General features: G+C 50.5%; 1 long non-coding RNA gene across 1 annotated transcript; it reads left to right on the plus strand.

Moving 5' to 3' along the window:
- Nucleotides 1-1,341: 1,341 nt before the first annotated feature.
- LOC116906929 lies at nt 1,342-12,954 on the plus strand. Its single transcript, XR_004388782.1, has 4 exons — nt 1,342-1,490; nt 2,025-2,117; nt 12,578-12,645; nt 12,790-12,954. It is a non-coding gene; the product is annotated as an uncharacterized LOC116906929 (long non-coding RNA).
- The last annotated feature ends 380 nt before the right edge of the window (nt 12,955-13,334 follow it).

Raw genomic sequence — 13,334 nt, forward strand, 5'->3', positions numbered from 1 at the left:
TTGAGCTTGCTACATAATAAAAACATCAGCTTCACCCATCCACCTGCCCAGAATGCGTGGTTCTGAGCTAGACTTTGGAAGCCAGAGGTAATTTAAGACGTAGCTCCTCTCCTTAGAACCTGAATGGAAGGCAGAAGGCAGAACACCTGGCTTCAGTGGAGACGTGGGCAAAGCAGATGGCTACATGGTCAGCCTGGTGGAGAAGCTGGAGGTTAGTCCTGCTGTGAGGGCTCAGGAGTCCGTACAGAAGCGATGGACATGCATACATGGTTTGAACAGGGTCTCCAAGGGAGAGCAAGGCAGACGGTAAAGGGGTGGTTGTTCTGAGTAGGAGGTCTGTATGTGCCAAGGCACTGAGCCAGCATAGCTGAGGGTGTGGCACACCTAGAACATCTGGAGGGAAGATCCGGCCAGTGAGCATGAAGAAGGAAGGATGCTGCTGAGACAGGTGGTACCTAAGAGAGGCAGCATCCATGTGTACAGTGAGATGGAGACGTCTCCCACAGCCACTGAGTGTCCATGAGTGTCTGCCTCGTGGGCCACACATCCTAGGCCCTGCCAGGCTGTCCCTCTCAGCCACCCATCTGGTGCTGCCCTCCTTACCTGCCTTCTCCAACAGGGTCGTGTGATATTGATGACTAGGGAGAGAGAAGGGGATGCCTGCTGGGAGAGACCTGTGGGAGCTGACCCTGGTGGGCGCTGGCCTGAGCCTGGGGATAAGTGAAATTCCTGAGCAGACTTGGCTTGCCCAGAAAGGGATGGGCCTGACTCATCTCTGTTATCCTCACAGCGGCACCCCAGACAGGAGCAAGTGAGTCCTTCCAAGCGCATTCACTGCCCTGACTCCAAAGCCAAGGAGGAAGCCTCCATTTTGTTTCCCTTGACGGGAATGGAGTGGGTTTTCTTTCTCCTTCCAGCCTGCCCTGGTGAGCCCTCCTTGTCCCTGCTGCCCAGCTTCTTGGCACCGAGCCCCTGCATCTTGTTATCACAGGCTTTGTGCTGTCTGTCACCTTTTATTACAAAACCTTCTGAAATTCTCCGAATCGTCTCGACGGTTATCATGCTCAACCACAGTGTGCTTGCAGGAGCCTCGGGCTGGAACCACAAGGCAGCCACAGTGCATCGGGGACTTCTGTTCTGTGCCCAGGCAGGCCCTCGCCTTTCTCCTCCCCACTAGGCAAGTTTTGCCAAGCTTCCTTCTCCCCCCCCCTCCCTCCTCCTCCTCTTCTACTTCTTCCTCCCCTACTTCCTCCTCCTCTCCTTTTTTCTCCTCCCTTTTCCCTTCTCTCCCTCTTTCCCCCTCCTCCTCTCCCCTTCTCCCCCTCCTCCTTCCCCCTCCTCTCCCCTCCTCCCTCCTCCTCCTTGAGTTAGACAGTGAAAGGATTCAGAACACATCCCTCTTGCTGGGGGTGGATCTGCAGAAGCTCTGTGGGGGCTGTGGGGCTTGCAGGGGTGCTGGAGTTCTGAGAGGAGCAGAAAGCTGGGGGAAGGTAAGGAGGAGGAAGCCACTGGCTGGCCTCATGTGCTTTGCAGCAGGCAGGTTCTAAACTCAGTGCCAGGGCCTCCCACAGGGTATGGGGGTGGGTACAAGATGCATACACTTGCCTGGAGGGACAGGGACCCAGGATGATACAGAGCGAGGTGAACAATTGTGTAGTCTGGGTTGTTCTGATTGCCCCACCCCATTGCCCCTGTGGTTGTGGGGTTCTGTGTAGTAACTGCCCCTGGGAACTTTGATACAGCAAAATGGAAAGCAGGGGTTGGTGTCGTTCTACTTAATCTGCGTCAGACCAGGGAGAAAACAAGGAGCTCGGCATGGAGTCTTTCTCCCCTTTGGGGTCTGGCCAGGGGAACAGACCCATGTGTCAGGCCAGTTCGGGAGGCCAGGTGTCCATTTGGGAAAGGCTGAGGAGGAGAAAGGCTTTGAATATGCTCTCTGCTCCCTTCCTATTGTGGACCCAGAGCTGCTGGGCTCCCAACCCCAGGTAGCAGCCACTCTGTGGCCCAGTCTGGCTCCTTTCCAGGAAGAAGAGCAGTGCCCCATCTTCATCCAGGAGCAGGGCGGCATCTGTGGACAGGGTGACCTTCGACGGGCGCTGCAGCTTCACTTCTGAAATGTGAGACCCCTTCCATGGAGACTGGATTCTGTTGCCTTACTTTGTTATGTTTTATTTTGTTTTGAGTCAGGGTCTCACCCTGCATCCCAGACTGGTCTGGAACTACCTATGTGTAGCCCAGGCAGATGTGGCATACGCAGCAGCAGCAATTCTCCTGTCTCAGTGCCCTGACTGCTGAGCTTGCAGGCTGACAGTGAGTAGTCTGAGAGAAACGGATACACTTAGCGGTCTGTCTGCTGACCACATGACTGAGCTCTGTGCCTAACAGCCTTGAGGGGCTTCGCAGTTGACAAATGGCTCTCGTGCAGTGTCATAACTCTCCGGAGGAGGTGTTTGTCCCCATAATTTACAGCTAAGGAAACTGAGGTGACTTGCTCACCACCATAGGCAGGGACCAGTTATCCACAACCCACGGCCTCACACTGAGAAGAGCTGGGCCCAGGAGCTGGGCTGAGAGAAAGAAAAAAAGGCAGGGTGGTTGAGGGCTGGGCTCATGGTATCAAAACCTAGGCTGAGGACTTGGGAAACCAGCAGGTAGGTCCTGGTTCTTACTGTCTCTTGCCCTCTGACCAAAGGACGGCATAGAAGCTGAGAGGTAGCCCAGACCATCTGTCCTTCAGGTGAAGAGAGAGAGAGAGAGAGAGAGAGAGAGAGAGAGAGAGAGAGAGAGAGAGAGAATATACATGAGCACAAGTACCTGTGCTGCCTTTGCATGAGGACAACCTTGGACACCATTCTTCATGTGCTAACCACCCTGGTTTGTTTGATTTTGTTTTTTTATGCAGAATCTCCCAGTAACCAATTAGGCTAGACTGACCGGCCAGCAAGCCCCAGGGATGGTCCTGTCTGGCTCTCCAGTACCTGGATTACAAGTCCTCATTACCACACCCGGCTTTTGTTTCATGAGGGCTCTGGGGATCACACTCACCCCCTGTTGCACAGCCATCATTTTACTAACAGCTACTTCCTCGGCCTCTGGACATTCTGACACGTTGTTAAAACTGTTTCCGAGAAAATATGATTTCCCATCCCGGCTTCAACATGTATTCGGGCACACCTGGCACTCGGCAGCCGCTCATACTATCTGCTAATGGTGACCTTAGAGATGATCCCCGAGATGGAAGGGCATCAGTCCAAAATGGCCACGCAGCAAATACAAACGGTGTGCCAGACAACTTGTCTCGGTGACACCTGAATCAAGGCAGTGACCTTGTGTCACAAAGGGAGCAGCTGCCATAAATATCCACAGTGGTGTGAAATACCAGGCTGCTCTCCACAGCCTATAAAATGGACATAAATGTTTACTTCATACTATAATTAGAAGAGGGGCCATGGGTTGCCATAAAAACCTAAAGATGGATGTTAAACCAACCACCTCCAAGGTATCATAAATTCTGCCCGAGGTTACACGAGTGTTTAGTAAACACTGATGAAAATTTTACTTACAACATGTTTTTTAAAAAGTGGTTTATTTTTATTTTAAGTGTATGTCTTGTGTGTCTGTGCACCACATGTGTGCAGTGCACATGGGGGCCAGAAGAGGGTGCAGTGCACATGGGGGCCAGAAGAGGGTACTGTTTCCCATAGAGCTGGAGTTAAGGATGGTAGTGAGCTGCCACGCGGGTGCTGGGAATGGAACCTGGGTCCTTTGCATAAGCAGCAAGTGCTCTTAACTGCTGAGCAGTCTTTCTAGCACTTAAGATATATTTTTTTGAAAGATGGTGTTATAATCTAGTCTTTTCAAAGATAATTAGGGAGGCCAGGAGCTGTGAATAAATAAGAGATAAAGTATCTCAATTCCCTTATACATTTATTTTATCATTAGTTAATTGTGTGTATATATATAACGTATATGTTTATGTGTGTGTATACATGTATGTAGAGTTCAAAGGTTAATATCAGGTGTCTCCCTCAGTCACTTTGACCAGGGAGCTCCAGGGAATCACCTGTCTCCACCCCTGACCTCATGAGAGTCCTCAGACTAAAGATGAGCGATAATGCACCACACTTTTACCTGGGAGCTGAGGATCCGATCTCAGGTCCTTATGCTTACATGGCACCGTGGTTCGACTATGAAAAGTTCCCCATACATTTGTGTGTTTGAGCATTCAGTCCTAAGCTGGTGCCATAGTCACGGAACCCTTAGTAAGTAGAGTCTTGCTGGAAGAAGTGGGCCACTGGGGGTGGGCCCTTATAACCTTGCCCCACTTCTTGTTCATTCTCTGTTTCCTGAAACCAGGTGCAGTGTGACAGCAACCTCCCACGCCATGCATATCCTGGCACAATAGACTGCGTGCCCCTGCTCCCTTGCATTGCATTGGCTAGGGTGTCTTACTACAGCAACAAGAAAGGAACTAAGACATTCGCAAGCAAGCATGTTACCAACTGAGCCATCTTCTAGCCCCCATTCCTTTTAGATATTCCCACAACAACTGGGACTCTGGGCTCCACTCTGCTGCTGCTGCTGCTGCTGCTGCTGCTGCTGCTGCTGCTGCTGCTGCTGCTGCTGCTGCTGCTGCTGCTGCTGAGGGACACATGTGTTTGCCAGCAGCAATTCCTGCCCACTGCTGAGCTTGGCCCCTCTCACTGTGTTCTCGGTGGTCAGTCCCCTCTTCTCTGCCCTATTCCTGTTTGGGCTGTGAAAGCCTGGGGTCTAGGAAAAGGAACATATGTCTTTTGGGAACTCACTTCTTGCTGGACACTTTAATCCTAGTACTTAGGAGGCAGAGGCAGGCAGATCTCTGAGTTTGAGGCCAGACTGGATTACAGAGCAAGTTTCAGGACAGACAGAGCTCTGTTACATAAAGAAACATTGTTTTAAAATAAAAACAAAACAAAACAAAAAACTGAAAAACAACCCCCCCCAAAAAAAAAAACAAAACAAAACCAAAAACACGGTTTTGAGACAGGGCTCCCTGCAGAGTAGGCTGGCCCCAAACCGATTCTGTAGCCCAGGATGACCTTGAGCTTTTGGTACTCTTACCTTCATTGCCCAAGCAACACCATGTTGTTTATGATTCCTAGGACCCAAACCAGGGCTTTGTACACACTAGGCAGGGACTCCACCAACCAAGCAGCATCCCTCGTCCTGAGAGGCCACTCCTGAGCCAGGGGCTCTGTGGCCTGTTTGGTGTCCACAGGACTCTGTAAGTTGAGTGTCTCCAGTCTGTGTAAAAGTTGCTCAAGTTGGGACTTGTCAGTGGGGACTGCGGCTGGCGGGGTGCCCCTGGAGTCCTGAGTCTTGTACTCATTGAAATGAAAGCTTCTGCACTGGACTCTCTGAACCGCGCTGTCCTACCAGAGAGCAACGGCTCTTAACAACCAGGAGGCAAAGCACACAGTTCTAGGCTGCGCGTGGCACACTCCAAAGCTGAAAGACACCAGCAACTGTCACTGTTTACACAGAGGGCTGGCTGACGGAAAATAGTATGTAGCTTCCTCCAAAACTTAGAAACAGCACTCACAGGAACCAGTAATCCCGCTTCTGAATAGCTAAGCCAAAGGAAACGAGAGGGAGAGATTCCTAGGCTCACTGGAGCTTACACAGCCTTGATAGTTATCAGCAGGGGAAGAGTGAAAAACATAACACACGCACACACACACACACACACACACACACAGAGAGAGAGAGAGAGAGAGAGAGAGAGAGAGAGAGAGAGAGAGAGAGCGCCTACAGACAAATCTGGAGGGTTGTAAGAAGCTAAAGGAGAAGGAACCAGGCACAGACCATAGGACTGCCTGGTCCTACCTGTCTGTGGGCTCTAAAGTCCAAGTCTTAAGAATGGAAGCACAAGTAAGTGGCAGGGACCCTCGGTGAGGGAGGCGGAGGGGTGGTCAAAGGACACAGATTTCCAGTTACACGGTAAGTTCTGGAGGGTCAATGAGTGGCGTGAAGACTATGGTTAATTGTGCAGATTTCAGATTTGATATGAGAGGAGATGAGGGGATGGAGAAATGAATTAGCCGGATTATGGCCTTCAGTCCCCTGTGCGGATCATGTTTGTAACTCAAATTATACAAGCGTTGCCAATTACACCTCAACCAAGCTGGAAAAACAAATAATTGAGAAACCTTAAACAAGGAGGAAGCCCTAAAGCAGGGTGGCTGTGTTAAATGCCAAGGGCTAGCCTCCAGTCAGACGGACCCCATGCTCCATCGGAAGGCTCAGTCACAGGACCCACTGCGCATCTCCACTCATGATTTAGAAGCCGTACCATCTGGGGCACATCATTTTCCTTTGGGTCTTGATTTACCTTGCTGTACAGTGGGACTACTTTGCCAGGGTCTTAGGCCTTGGGTGATTAAGGTGTGGAAACATGCCCGGGGGTGTATGGTGGAAGGTGGGATCTTTATTAATGAAGATCTTCGTCATGATGTGTCCAAGTGCGTTTGGGAGTGAAAGTCCGGAATGTAAATTCCCGACTCCCTTGAAGATCTGGCAGAGTTAAGGATTGACATCCATAACGACCCAGACGCGTGTCTGCTGGTATTCTGCCTAAGCTCAGCCCCCACAGTTACCTGGCAACAGCCAGGCATGCCTGGCTCACTGTAAAAGGGTCTGCTTGCCCCCTCATTCTCTTCTCTTGCTTTTCTCTTCTCCTGCCCTCTTCCCCTTTGTCCCTTCTCTCCCCATTCCCCTCCTGGCTTCCCTCCATGTGCCCATGGTCAGTCTCTACTCCTCTCCTCTCCTACTCTTCTCTCATTAAACCTTTCCATGTGGAACCATGTTGGCCCGTTGTGCTTTGTACCACAACAATGTCCATATCTACCCTCAGCCTTTCTCTCAGTCCATATCTACCCTGGCTGCCATTCAGGCATCTAGCCTCAGACCAGAGCAGTCGGGACTATTTGTAATCATCCACCCAGAGGGGTGCAGGGAGCAAGGCTTTTCCCCAACCCCATGTTTCTGTAGATTGGAGGCCTGGGCAGCCATCTTGTGTGAAACCCCTGGCTCTTCCTCTCCTCTTCTCAGCCCAGGTCTGTGTCCATCCCCAGTGGCATGGCTCTTGTGAGACCACCCTCCCTCTCAGAGTGTGAACAGAGAATCTTCAGGGCAGAGGAGGGAAAGCAGTTTATTTCGCCTGAGTGACAGGTCATTTCCAAGCTCCCCGTATAGCCCAACGCCTGCCCTTGATCTTCAAAGCTGTGGACTTCTCACGCTTGCTCATCTCAAAGGTCTGCTCAGTCCCAGGGTCTGGAAGGAAGTCCTCCATCCTCTTCCTCCTATCTTTCCTGAGCTTCCGTCCCATCAGCTTAGCCATCCTTAAACAGCCGGTTACGTCTGTGCAGTCATGAGCCAGCCGTCCGACACCCATTTTACAGAACAGAACAGACTGAGGCTCAAAAGAAATATTCTGAGCCCAGGATCCTCAACCAAGACGTGGCTTCCTTGGGTGTAGACACAGGGACAGTCGAGCATCTGCTGCTAGAGACCGAGGAAGAAAAGTAACAAAGGGGAGAATGTCGGCAGGTTACGGGGCTCTGGCTGCTCCCCTGATGCCAGCTGATGCTTTGGGCCTACTTCCCCAGCCCACCAGATGAGCCCATTTCATCCTGAACTGAACCATATCTGTCTCTGAAAGCCAGGGACTCTCCGCACGAAGCCAGGCTTGCCAGAGCCGTAAGGTTCGTTTACAGTAAGGATCCCTGGAACTAGAAGGGCTAACTAAGCCCCGTGTTCTCGGTGACAGGGCAGAGGGTACCTGAGTCTGCACAAGAGCTCTCTTCCTCCCTTCCTTTCTGCCCACTCCTTCTTACTAATTTTTGAGAATTTTTTTTTCAGTACAAAATGCCCAAGACACCACACACCCCATCTTCCTTTTCTTCTCTGCCCTTGGCATCTCCAAATCCTGAAATGGAGTGCTTCCCCAGCAGGTTTAGCATAAGAAATTAAATTAATTTTCATGCTCCAAAACTCGAGATGTAAATGCCTTTATTAATAATTTAAAGCACGATTATTTATGCCGTTTGATATTTCTCAGGTTCAGGGAAGCAATTAAGTTCTGCTCAAGTTGCTGATCAGACAGTGTCACCAAGCGCAGGTCTTGCCCCTTCCGCCCTCCGGAGTTGCAGGGAGAGCAGAAGGGATAGTCTGGTGACAGCTGCTGTCCTTGCCTCCAGGGGCCCCTCACTTCTGGAGACCCTCTCTATCAGGCATCCTTCTGTCAGAGTGCATTCAAGAGAGGCCACTTTGGTGCTCAGAATGGCTCTGGCCTGTGACGTGAGAAGAGCTTAGAGGTCCTGGCTACCTGAGGTTTCTCCTCCTCTTAAAAGTGCCACACCTGTAATGTCATCACCCAGGAGGCTGAAGCAGAAGGAGGGAGAGTTTGAAGCTACAGACTAAGACCTGCCATTAGAATAAAGTGATCTGGGGATGTAGCTCAGTGGACGCAGAGCCCTGGGCTCCATCCTCAGCGCCACATAAACCACTTGTACTAGTGTAGACCTTTAACCCCACTTCTTAGGGGGTGAAGACAAGAAGATCAGAAGATCCAGGTCCTCTTTGGTGACACAGCAGTGAGAGGCCAGCCTGGGTTACATGAAACTCTGCTAATAATTAAATAAGTAAGCAAATATATTTGAAAATGTATTTTAAAGAGAGGAAGAAAGCGAGGTAAATCAGGTTCGTTAAGTGCTCTCATAGCATTTTTACTAGTGTGGGGTTGGCTGCCAGGACCTGAGAGTACAGACCCCACACGGATTATCAGCTTGGCCGGAAGTGTTGCTCACGTCTGCTTCTTATCTGACCAAGGAGGAAATGCAGTGGTGCTTGACAGAGGCCCTTGGAAGATAGAGCAGGAGATCCCTCACACAAAAGCACTTAGCTGTCCAGCCTACCCCTCCTTCCCAGGCCTTGTGGGGCCTTCCCTCAGGCTTGTTCAGGCTCTGCCTGCTCATCAGGCTCTTCCTCATCTTCCGGTCTCACCTCTGCCCCAGCCCTGTATGCAGTGAAGGCTGTCAGCACAAAAGCCATGCCTTCATGTTTGTCAACCCTCTGGGCCTTCAGTGAGTCGTCAGTCTCTCAGAGTTCTCGGGGCTTCCTGTTCCTCTATCCCTCTGGAGAAGCCCTGAGGAAGGGTCAGGCACAGGGCTAGATAGGAGGAAGGCCGAAGGTAGGCTAGCTTGTTTTAATTTTCTGGTGTGGAATGGTCCAGAAAGCAATTTCTTTTTCTTGGCCAAGCTGGAACCACATTGAGGGATAGAGACTGCAGGCTTTTTATCTGAGAGGTGAGAAAGAACGAAAATATAGAGAAGGTACCAAGGGCAGCAAGGGCCTTCAGGACCATCTTGGAGTGCTATGAGTCTTGAGGCTCTTGAGTCTACGGTGGCTATGGCCCCATGCGAAGGTTGGCCTGGAGTCTGGATACCAAACTGTCTCTGACGTGAGGGGCAGTCACACCAGACTGCCTGCCCTCACCCACCTCAAGACCTCAAACACTTGGGAGTCCTTCCTAGTCCACCTCAAAGTCTCCTAAACAAAACCTGATAGCCCTGCAAGGTACTCTACCAGGTAAGGCCACTCTGGGGTCCATGGGCTGCACAGGGCGTGGAAATGCTGTGAAAACAAACTAACACAGAATACTAAACTCACTCAAAATGTGAGGACTATTCATTCAGGTAACTTGATTGCGGGGTTCCTGAGTATGAAATTTGTAGAGGACAAAGTCATTTTAAAATGACAGAATGTGGACACATGTGTGAGACTCTGGGAACAGCAGGGCCCAGTCTACCCACAGCATGGACAGGAGAGGTGGAGTCATCACTTACAAATGGAAATGGGTGTGTGGAGGAAGTGGGTGGCTGATTCCTCTTGTCTCAGCTGGTCCAGGCTGTGGTAAGAGAACCCATCAGTAGAACAGCTTGAAGACCAAACATTAGTTTCTCAGGGTTCTGGATTTGGATGCTGAAGACTTGGGCTCTGCAGCCAGCAGCGCTGAGCTCCAGTGAGGGCCCTCTCCCGCCTTATGAACAGACAGAGGGGAATTGAACTAGGCCCACTCTTATAAGGACACTGCTTGTATCTTGCAAGGCTCTACCCTCATGACCTTGCCCAATTGAATCATTCTCCCAAACCTCTTCAAATAGCACAAACCTACAGCCCATAACGGTGGGTCTGTTGAAAGTGTATTAACCAGTACAAATGATATCACTCCTAAAGGACAAAGTGACCGTAGGGAGGACAGGATCCCTGGCTGACCTTCAACTGAGTAACTGAAGTTATTATAAAGAAGACATGGAATGGGTTATCATATGTATAACAGGCAGAAGGTGTAGGAAAATATTTCCCCATCCCTCTCTTTTCCTAGATCCCTAAAGGTTGTAGGATGGGGTGCAGGCAACCTGAACCCCTGTTCTGCTTTGTCTTATATCTACTAGGGACTGGCTTCCAGGTGCCAAGGCCTCTCTAACGCTGCCTACTCTGTTGGCTGGAATAGCAGCCATAGGGATATCAGCATGACTCTGGCATTTGGCTTAGGGGTAGGTTATTTCTCAGTAGCTGCCTCATGTAGGCCTGAAGAGTGCTCCTAGAAGTTAGATGGGACCCAAGAAATAGCCCCCTCCTCTGCAGGTGACAGATAGGCTTGTATAGGCACCAGGTCATGGCCCAGGAGTCTCCCAGCCTGGCCAACAGATGGACATGTTAAGCTCTCTCAAATGCTTAGTGACCCTGCAATTTAGGCCCGACAGCCAGATCAGAAGTACCCAAAGTAAAGATTGGGGAAGTGATTCGCTGGATAGAGTGGCAGCCTAGCAGGCAGGAGGCTTGGGCTCAACACCACATAAATTGAGCATGGTGGGACATTCTTGCAGTCCTAGGGGACAGGAGAATCAGCAATGCAAGGCCATCTTTGGCTAAGGAGGAATTCATTGCCAGCCTGGACTACATGAGACCTGGTCTAAAAATTAAATAAATAAATAAATAATCAAACATCTGGAAGAGTAAGGTGGCAGCAGTGCAGGGTTCAGAGGGGTGCCACTGAGCCCAAAAAGATCAGTGTTCATATGGGGAAACTGAGGCCTGGTCCAAGAAAAGCCAGGTCCAGAGACAAGAGCTCACTTTTGTTTCTTCAACAAACGCAGTTGAGACTGACATGTGAAAAGACCAGTCACTGAGATGAGAATGGTGATGTGTCCTTTTGCCTATAATGACCATGAATCTGCCTCTCAGTATTATTGGTTGAGATCATCTTCCGTTGCTGTAACAAAATTCCCCAAGTCAGGGTAATTTTAAAAGGAATGAAGTTTACTTAGTCAGGACCTCTGCAAACATCCTATGGTAGTTTGATTAAGAATGACTCCATAGGCTCATATGTTTGGATGCTTGGTTCTAAGTTAGTGGAACTGTTTGGGAAGGATTAAGAGGTATATCACTGGGTGTGGGCTTTGAGGTATTAAAAGCCCATTCCAGACCCAGTGTCTCCTTTTTCTGCATGCTTTCTGCAGATCAGGATGCAGAGCTCTCAGTTAATTACTCAAGCACCATGCCTCTCTGCTTCCTACCCTGATGATCATGGACTCTGTGTTGACCAGTTTTAGGCCAAAAAAACTCCTCTGAGAGTAGGAAACCTTGACTGAGAAAATCAGGCTGTAGGGCATTTTCTTAATTCATGATTGATGTGGGAGGGCCCAGCCCATTGTGGGCGGTACCACCCTGGGCTGGTGGTCCTGGGTTCTTCTATAAGAAAGAAGTTCTGAGCAAAGCCGTGAGGGGCAAACTAGTGAACCACAATCCTCCATGGTCTCTGCTTCAGCTCCTACCTCCAGGTTCCTGCCACAACTGCTTTCACAGAGGGACTGCTCTATGGAAGAGTGAATGAAATTAACCCTTTTCTCCCCAGGTTGCTTTTGTCATGGTGTTTTAATCACAGCAATGGGAACCCTAACTAAGACACCCTCTGAAAGTGTAAGCAAACCCCCAATTAAATGCTTTCTTTTAAAAAGAGTTGCCTTGATCATGGTGTTCCATCACATCAATAGAACAGTAACTAAGACACCGGTGTCAGTAGCTGTTTGGCTTTGGGCGAATGTTTCATGGAAGAAGAGTGAGCATGAATTAGAAGAACATAAGAGATGGCCCCATCTAATTATGACTGGCTCCCTCTGGGGAGAGCAAGAACTCATTTTCCCACACCAACAAGGCATGAACTCACCAACATCCACTCAATTCTTAAAGGGCTACCGCTCAACTCCAGCATGAATCAGTCAAGTTTTGGTCCAGACTATTATTAGCATCCAAACCCAAGCAAGGGCTTTGAAGCCATGGATGTGTATGAGTTCAGGGCCACAGAGCTTTGCCTTGTGAGTGACTTGTGGTTGAGTCTGTCTATCTCTAAAGACCTCACTGTACCCAGTGCCCTGACAGTCATGGCTCTGCTGCCAGTCACAGCTTTGGACCTATGGATTCAAGGACACCCCCTAGGGCATGCTACTCCACCTGCTTCTTGCTCTCCTCTGTCTAGATGAGGTGAACTAGATGGCCCCTGTAACCCTACCAGTTCTGATGATCCACACTGGGCTGCACTGCCAGGTATGATGAACTTTCTATTACAGTACTCCTTATTCAATTATGCCCCCCCCCCATTGTGCAAGATTCAGGGATCTGGGGAGGGCTGGGGCCACTTCACTTCACTACATCAGTAGTAAACTATCCCTGCTGTTCCTTCTTCCACAGGCAGGGCCAGCCTGGGCAAGATTGCTAGAGACAAGCACACAGAAGTCCCATGCACACAGAAATGTCCTCACACACACTGAAGAATAATCCTATTTGGAGCAGCCTCACTATGATGCTCTTCTTCCAGGAGCTAACTGCCTAGAATGGAGTTCTGTTTTAGAGAACAGGAACACACATCCTGGATGCTGGGGAGGGATGCTGGGGAGGGATGCTGGGGAGGGATGCTGGGGAGGGGATGCTGGGGAGGGATGCTGGGGGGGGATGCTGGGGAGGGGATGCTGGGGAGGGAGTTAATGGGAAGGGGATGCTGGGGAGGGGGATGCTGGGGAGGGGATGCTGGGGAGGGATGTTGGGGAGGGGGTGTTGGGGGAGGGGATGCTGGGGAGGGGATGCTGGGGAGGGATGTTGGGGAGGGGGTGTTGGGGAGGGATGCTGGGGAGGGGATGCTGGGGAGGAGTTAATGGGGAGGGGATGCTGGGGAGGGGATGCTGGGGAGGGGATGCTGGGGAGGGGATGCTGGGGAGGGAATGCTGGGGAGGGGGTGT

This window comes from Rattus rattus, chromosome 8, assembly GCF_011064425.1.
Source record: "Rattus rattus isolate New Zealand chromosome 8, Rrattus_CSIRO_v1, whole genome shotgun sequence".
Lineage (NCBI taxonomy): Eukaryota > Metazoa > Chordata > Mammalia > Rodentia > Muridae > Rattus > Rattus rattus.